This window comes from Gastrolobium bilobum, unplaced genomic scaffold (assembly GCF_033153095.1).
Source record: "Gastrolobium bilobum isolate Gb01-03AN ecotype WA unplaced genomic scaffold, APGP_CSIRO_Gbil_v1 utg44282, whole genome shotgun sequence".
Taxonomy (NCBI): domain Eukaryota; kingdom Viridiplantae; phylum Streptophyta; class Magnoliopsida; order Fabales; family Fabaceae; genus Gastrolobium; species Gastrolobium bilobum.
Genome location: NW_026899272.1, coordinates 3,216 through 10,588, shown reverse-complemented (window position 1 = coordinate 10,588; position 7,373 = coordinate 3,216). Strand labels below are relative to the sequence as shown.

Below are 7,373 nucleotides of genomic sequence, written 5' to 3'. Positions count from 1 at the left end.
ACCCACGTCAAGATGCAAGAACGCTTTCTTGAAAGTCACCAATTGACCACCACAGAGAGGCTTGCTATGCGCTCAATAGGTGAAGAATGAGGCTAGGTATATGTGTTTAGAAGAGTGAAGTCTCCAGCATGAAAACTTCACAAGAGTGGGAATGGTATATAGAAGAATTGGCTAGGTTCTTTTGAAAAACCTTAAGGAGGCACTCACCAACTAGGCGCACAAGAGAGGGAGAGAATTAGTGTATCAAATCAAAAATTTTACTTTACTTATAATGAAAGTGGCGCACAAGTGAGTGAGACAAAGGTGGAGTTGTTGCAATTCAAAAATCCCAACAACCTCTCCTTTGAATCCTCATAAGACTAGGTCTTTATCTAGTCAAAATTATGAACCAATGGTCATCATATGTCCACCAATTCATGCGCCCCTATTCAGCCCAAAAAGGGTCCAGATACATTTGAGCTGTTGCATTCAAGTTTGAACCAACTAGCTCACTGATTCTCTCAACAACCAAATCTGATTGGAGCTTGTTGGTTTGACAAGATGACAATCATCTCCCACCAAAATGGCACCCCAAATCAGCCATTGGAGATCTCCATATGATACAAGGGATTTGTTCCAACAAGATCTCATCTTATCCTTTTGTTATGAAACAACTTTTCATAGCCAATTCAAATTCGAATTCAAACATTTAAATTCAAACGTTCAAATATTTAAATTCTAAATTCAAATTCAAATTTCAAATTCAAATTCAAACTTCAAATTCAAAATTCAAAATTCAAAATTTCAAATTCAAAATTCAAAATTCGAATTTCAAAATTCAAATTCAAAATTCAAATTTCAAATTTCAAATTCAAAATTCAAAATTTAAATATTTGATAATTAATTTAACTAATTAAATTAATTAGTAATGTCTTGAACCATCCAAGCCCATTAACAATACCATGTGTCCTCTCCCTCTTAGGTGGGCTTCCAAACTTCATCTTGGGCTAACAACCATTATTAGGCACATTACCTTTAATGCTATATCATCATGACATTAAGGTGTTAGTGTGTGACCCATTAGGTCCAACATAGCCACTGACATAAATGGGCTCGGGCCTAACAAGCCCACAACCCATTTAATGATAACACAGAGCACTAGCAATGCTTTGTTGCCCCAGAGCTAGTTAGATTAATGACTTGATCATCCTATTACACATATTTGGTTGCCGTATGTATTTCTTTTCGTCTCGGTTACCTTCCCATAAAACCTAGGGTAAGGAAGCGTATCAACCCTTGCGATTTAGGGTAAGCTTTATTCGAAATAGGGAATCTTCAATTTACTGACTCTAAAGGCAGATCATCTCATGATCTCTTTTACTATGCATAGATTCCCGAGTCCCTGTAAATGTCATCCCAATTTCTCTGGTTTACAGATAACTTAATCTCTCACAGAGATTTGACGAATTCCTTCAGCTTATCACCCTAGCCCTGTGCTCTTTCAGGACAAGCTCAACAGTATACCTATGAGTCTCCATGTTTCAGGAAGACGAGGTATACAGTCAAAGCATGCCTTTTAGAACACAGTCTAGGTAATAACTTCTGGTCTAAGGAAAGACATATCCAAATATAAAGAGACTACTCTAATGATACTCTCTGTGAGATTTCCTCATATAGTCTCTTTTGTGGGTCTGTTCAGTGCGAGCTATACCCTTATAGATCCACCCACGACTTTAGCTAAGACATCTCCATATCTGTAGCTCATAAGGTCTTTATCCGAATACAAGTAGATAAGTCGTGCTAGTCTTACCCGAGATCACTGATCCCCATTCTCAGTGTCTCTAAACTAGGAACATAAAATTAGGAATAAATATCCAGTATCCTTGAATCCTCATGATCGTGATCTCATCACAGATACTCAAGAGATACCTATTTTATTCCAAGGGGTTTATCCAGTTACTCATATAAAATATTAACAGTAATATTGAGACAAAATATGAAACATGATAAATAGTGCTTTTATTTATTTGCGACAATACAAAGGTCCACATATGTCCTAATCTAATTAAAAGATTGTCTCTAGGACATCCATATACTAACAAGCTCCCACTTGGCCTAGAGCCAATCAAACCTAAGTCGTATACCCAAAGCCTCATAATAAATATCATGTTTTCTCTGAGAAACAGCCTTTGTCAGAGAATCAGCTAGGTTATCATCTGTGGGAATATAATCCATCTTTACATCCATTCTATCAATGATTTCTCTAATCAGGTGATATCTGCGGAGCACGTGCTTAGTTCATTTGATGAGACCTAGGTTCCTTTGACTGCGCAATGGCTCCAATGTTGTCGCAAAGCAACTGTATAGGCTCATCCACGCTTGGAACCACCCTAAGTTCAGATATGAACTTCTTGATCAACACGGCCTCCTTAGCTGCTTCTGAAGCAGCTATATATTCAGCTTCTATCGTTGAATCTGCGGTTGTCTCCTGCTTGGAACTCTTCCAAGATACTGCCCCACCATTTAAGGTGAATACGAACCCTGACTGACTGTGACTTGTAGTCATCTTTGTCACTCTGAAAGCTGGCATCAGTGAACCCTTTCACTGTTAGCTCATCAACCCCACCATAGACCAGAAACGCATCCTTAGTTCTTCTTAAGTATTTAAGGATGGTCTTGACTGCTGTCCAGTGACCCTCTCCAGGGTCCGACTGGTATCTGCTCGTAATGCTCAAAGCATATGAGACATCTGGTCTCGTACATATCATAGCATACATGATGGATCCAATAGCGGAAGCGTATAGAATTCCACTCATGCGATCCTTCTCAGGCTGTGACTTAGGACACATAGCCTTTCAAAGATGTACCCCATGACTGACGGGAAGAAAACCCCTTTTCGACCCTTCCATGCTAAACCTCTTTAGCATCTTGTCAACATATGTGGATTGAGATAAACCCAGCAGCCTCTTGGATCTATCTCTATAGATCTTTATACCAAGTATAAAGGCCGCTTCTCCCAAATCCTTCATGGTGAAGCCTTTTGAAAGCCACTCTTTCGTTATTTGTAATGTGGGGATGTCATTTCCTATTAACAATATGTCATCTACATAAAGTACCAAGAAGACGACATTACTCCCACTAACCTTCTTGTAAACACAAGGTTCATCTTGGTTCTTGATAAAACCGTTACTCTTAACGACTTCATCAAAACGAATATTCGAACTCCTTGATGCTTGCTTTAGCCCATATATCGACCTTTTAAGTTTGCATACCATATGCTCCTGATCTTTGATTTCAAAGACCTCAGGTTGTGTCATGTACACTTCCTCTTTCAAGAACCCATTCAAGAAGGCGGTCTTGACATCCATTTGCCAAAATTCATAGTCATGATATGCCGCTATTGCAAGCATGATCCTAATAGATTTAATCATGGCAACAGGCGAGAAAGTCTCATCATAGTCAACTCCTTGTCTTTGACGATACCCTCTCGCAACCAACCTAGTTTTGTAGGTCTGAACGTTGCCATCTGCATCAGTCTTTCTTTTAAAGACCCATTTGTTACCGATAGGAACTATTCCTTGCGGTTTACGAACCAAGGTCCATACCTTGTTCTTGATACATCGAATCCATTTCAGATTCCATGGCTTCAAGCCATCTAGAAGAGTTAACATCCTTGACTGCCTCTTCGTAGTTACTTGGTTCATCATCCTCGACAGTTTGCTGATTCTCAATCACAAACCCATACCTCTCAGGTGGATGGATGACCCTCGTTGACCTACGGAGTTGTGTGTTTACTTCTCCATTGGAGAACGTCGCCTGCGGAGCAGACTTGGGTTCCTTAATCTGTTCATGTGGTTCTTGAACTTCTTCAAGATCAATCTTACTCCCACTGGCTCCTTGAGAGATCAAATCCTTCTCAAGGAACTCAGCATTCTTTGACACAAACACCTAGTGTTCATCCATGGAGTAAAAGTAGTATCCCTTAGTACCTTTGGGATACCCCACAAATAGACATTTAGTACTCTTAGCACTAAGCTTGTCTGATGCCAACGCTTTGACATAAGCTGGTGATAAACCCTTAGTTCATCAGGTTTTTCAGCATAAATTAGTATCAATTTGTGTGATTAAATGATGGAAAAAGAGGTTACTATCCTAGAATGTCCTCAACTACAAGTTCAAGAAGCTTTATTAAAAATTTGTATTATTCTTGTAGGAAAAGCAAGATTAAAAGGCAACTGGGAGAAGGAAGAAGATTCTGAAGAAGAGAAAAATTCTAAGTGTTGAGCGCTAAAACGTCCACACAGAACGTTTTAGCGCCCTGCTGCAGAAAGAAGCCAAAACTTGCTTGTGCTGAGCGCTAAAACGTCCACACAGAACATTTTAGCGCGCTGCTGCAATCTGAGGACAAAAAGTTGCTGGTCATGGGCGCTAAAACTTCCTGATCAAGCGTTTTAGCGCCCTGCTATTGGAAAAAGACTCTGGTCTCCAACGCTAAAACGTCCAAACCAAGTGTTTTAGCGCTGGAGTCAGTTTGAAGCAGTTGGGCATCCGTCAAGCATGGACGCTAAAACGCTCACTCATGAACGTTTTAGCGCCCATGCTAGTTTTTCTGTTTGAATTTGTAAAACTATAAAAGGCAAGGGCCTTCTTCACTTGTTGAAAAAAATCTGGACTCTCTCTCCCTCTCTTACATCAGATTCTCTGATCTGACTTCTCTCTAAATTTCTTTAGGACTTAGTTCTTGTATTAGTTAGTTTCTTATGTAATTGTACTTGGAGATTGAAGATTCACTGCATGGAAATGGAGTTTGATCTTTCTTCTCTTGTGTATTCTTTAGTTATGTCTGAGTAGAGTCATTGTGGTCTGAATTCAATGGAACTTAATGATAATCTTATGTATGTTTGATTAATATGATGAAGTATTTTCCATGTGTTGATATGAGATTTTCTTATTCAATTCTTTCTACTCCTATATTTGGCAATCTCATCATCAGGATTCCAGTACTCAAGGGATTGATGCTAGAGTTCTGATTTAATCTTAAGACTTTAGTGTTTAATGTATGAATTAAGAAAGGAATCACCAAGGGATTGGGGTTTCTGATTAATGTATCTATCAGGGTAGTAAGGGATTACATCTTGATGATAAGTAAAAGGTTGATTAACATCATACGAAAAAGAATTCATCATATGGTCAGTTTTTACATGAGTTTATTGTTGAGGGAAGTTGTTTTCTGACTACTTGTTTTTATTAAATCTTAATTCAGATTTTAGCATTATATTCTGTTACTTCAAATCAATTTTCTGGTGACAAAACATTCATGATCTTTACAAACTTTTGTTTGATTCAAATTAGTTTTCTATGGTTAATTGGTGTTTGAATACAAATCTCTGTGGGAACGATCTTTACTCATCATTTTATTACTTGTACGACTAGTACACTTGCTAGATCCGCAACAAGCTTTTGGCGCCGTTGCTGGGGATTTGTTTTTCAACATTGATTGATACCATAGAAATCTGAGATTGAATCCTTTTATTTTCAGCATTTTATTTTGTGTTAAATTTTCAGCATTTTATTCTGGTGTATGCGAGGTACTATTGATCCAAACTTCTTGTTGTATGATCCAGAATTAGAAAAGACTTTGAGGAAGAAAAGAAGGGCAGCAAGACAAAGAAGACAGTTTCAAGAAAGGGGTGAATCTAGGGCTGTCAACCAAGTAGAAACTATGGCAGAAAATCATGTGCAACCACCACAGAGGACACTGGGAGATTACATGACTCCTGCAGTGATTCCTCCGATTGGTAGTGTTGTGCGCCCTACAGTAGAGCCAAATAACTTTGAATTGAAGCCTGCATTGGTACAGTTAGTGCAGAAGGAGCAGTTTGCTGGAACCAGTGCAGAGGACCCTTACTTGCATATAGAAAATTTTCTGTTGTTGAGTGATACTGTGAAAATTAATAGAGTCACAAGGGATGCAATTCTGCTGAGACTATTCACTCATTCACTGAAGGATGATGCAAAGAGATGGTTGCAGTCATTGCCTCAGGGGAGTATAACAACTTGGGATGATCTGCAAACCAAGTTCTTGGCCAGATTCTTTTCAGCATCCAAGAGGGCAAAGTTGAAGGATGAGATCACAGGCTTCAAGCAAAAAGAATCAGAATCCATTTATGAGGCTTGGGAGAGATTCAAGACTTTATTGAGGAAATGTCCACAGCATGGAATAAAAGTGTGGAATCAAGCAGCAATATTCCTCCAAGGGTTGACAACCAACACTAGAACATTGGTGAATGCCACTGCTGGTGGTTCCTTGACCACCAAGACTCCTCAAGAGGCTTTGGAAATTTTTGAATCATTGGCATCTCAGGAATTTGATAATGCCCCAGTGACTGACAGAAAGACAGGGATCATTAAGCTGGATGGGTATGATGCCTTGTTGGCAAAGAGTGACCAGTTGATGCAGACACAGAAACAGCAACAACAACAGTTGGATGCTCTCACTAAGCAACTATCCTCACAAAAGGTTGCTTCTGTGGATACCAATTGTGTGTGTGCTATCTGTGGCAAAGACCATGTGACAGAGGAATGTGACTATGGGGGATCACCAGAACATGTAGAAGTTAACAGAGTGTGTTATGACCATCACAACCAGAGGAATTACAACAACCAGGGGCGAAATTTGTATGTGCCACCATGGAAGAACAAGAATCAGCACCCAGGGTTTAGTTATAGTTCTAACCATCAGTTGAATCCTCCACTGCATCCTCTTCCAACACACTCATCACAGCCAAGTGATACTGCTGCATGGGAAAAAGCCTTTGCTCAGTTATCCAAGACTACTCAAGATTACATTCAGGGGTCTAATTCATTCAGAGAGGAAACATATGCATTCATGCAAGAGACCAAGACTTCATTTAGAAATCAGGAAGCGTCTATGAGGAATCTGGAGACCCAGATTGGTCAGCTATCAAGACAGATATCTGAGAGACCACAGGGGAAGTTTCCTGGTGATACAATGGTGAATCCTAAGGAGCACTGCAAAGCAATCATGACAAGAAGTGGGTTGGTGCTTCAACAGGTGAAAAAGAATGTGGAAAATAAGAAGAATGAAGAAGAGGTTGTGGTTGAAGATGTAATCTCTGATGATGGAATAGAGAAGGTGAAGGGAAATAAAGAAAAAGAAACAGTGAAGGAAGATAAGGAAGAAAAAGAGGTGGTAGTTGAAAATGCTGGTGTGCCTAAGAAGACAATGAAGTGCGAGAAGAAGAAGATGGCTGACAAGCAGGACCAGCCAGTTACTTTGTCTCCATATGCCAAAGTTCCTTACCCTCAGAGATTGAAACAAGAGATTCAGAAACAGCACTATGCAAGATTTCTGGATATCTTCCAGAAATTGC

At 39.4% G+C, this 7,373-nt stretch overlaps 1 non-coding gene across 1 annotated transcript; it reads right to left on the bottom strand.

Annotated features, from left to right (window-relative positions):
- Positions 1-6,094: 6,094 nt before the first annotated feature.
- LOC133289086 (small nucleolar RNA R71) lies at positions 6,095-6,201 on the bottom strand. The gene has a single exon (XR_009748445.1). It is a non-coding gene; the product is annotated as a small nucleolar RNA R71 (small nucleolar RNA).
- Between the last annotated feature and the right edge of the window lie 1,172 nt (positions 6,202-7,373).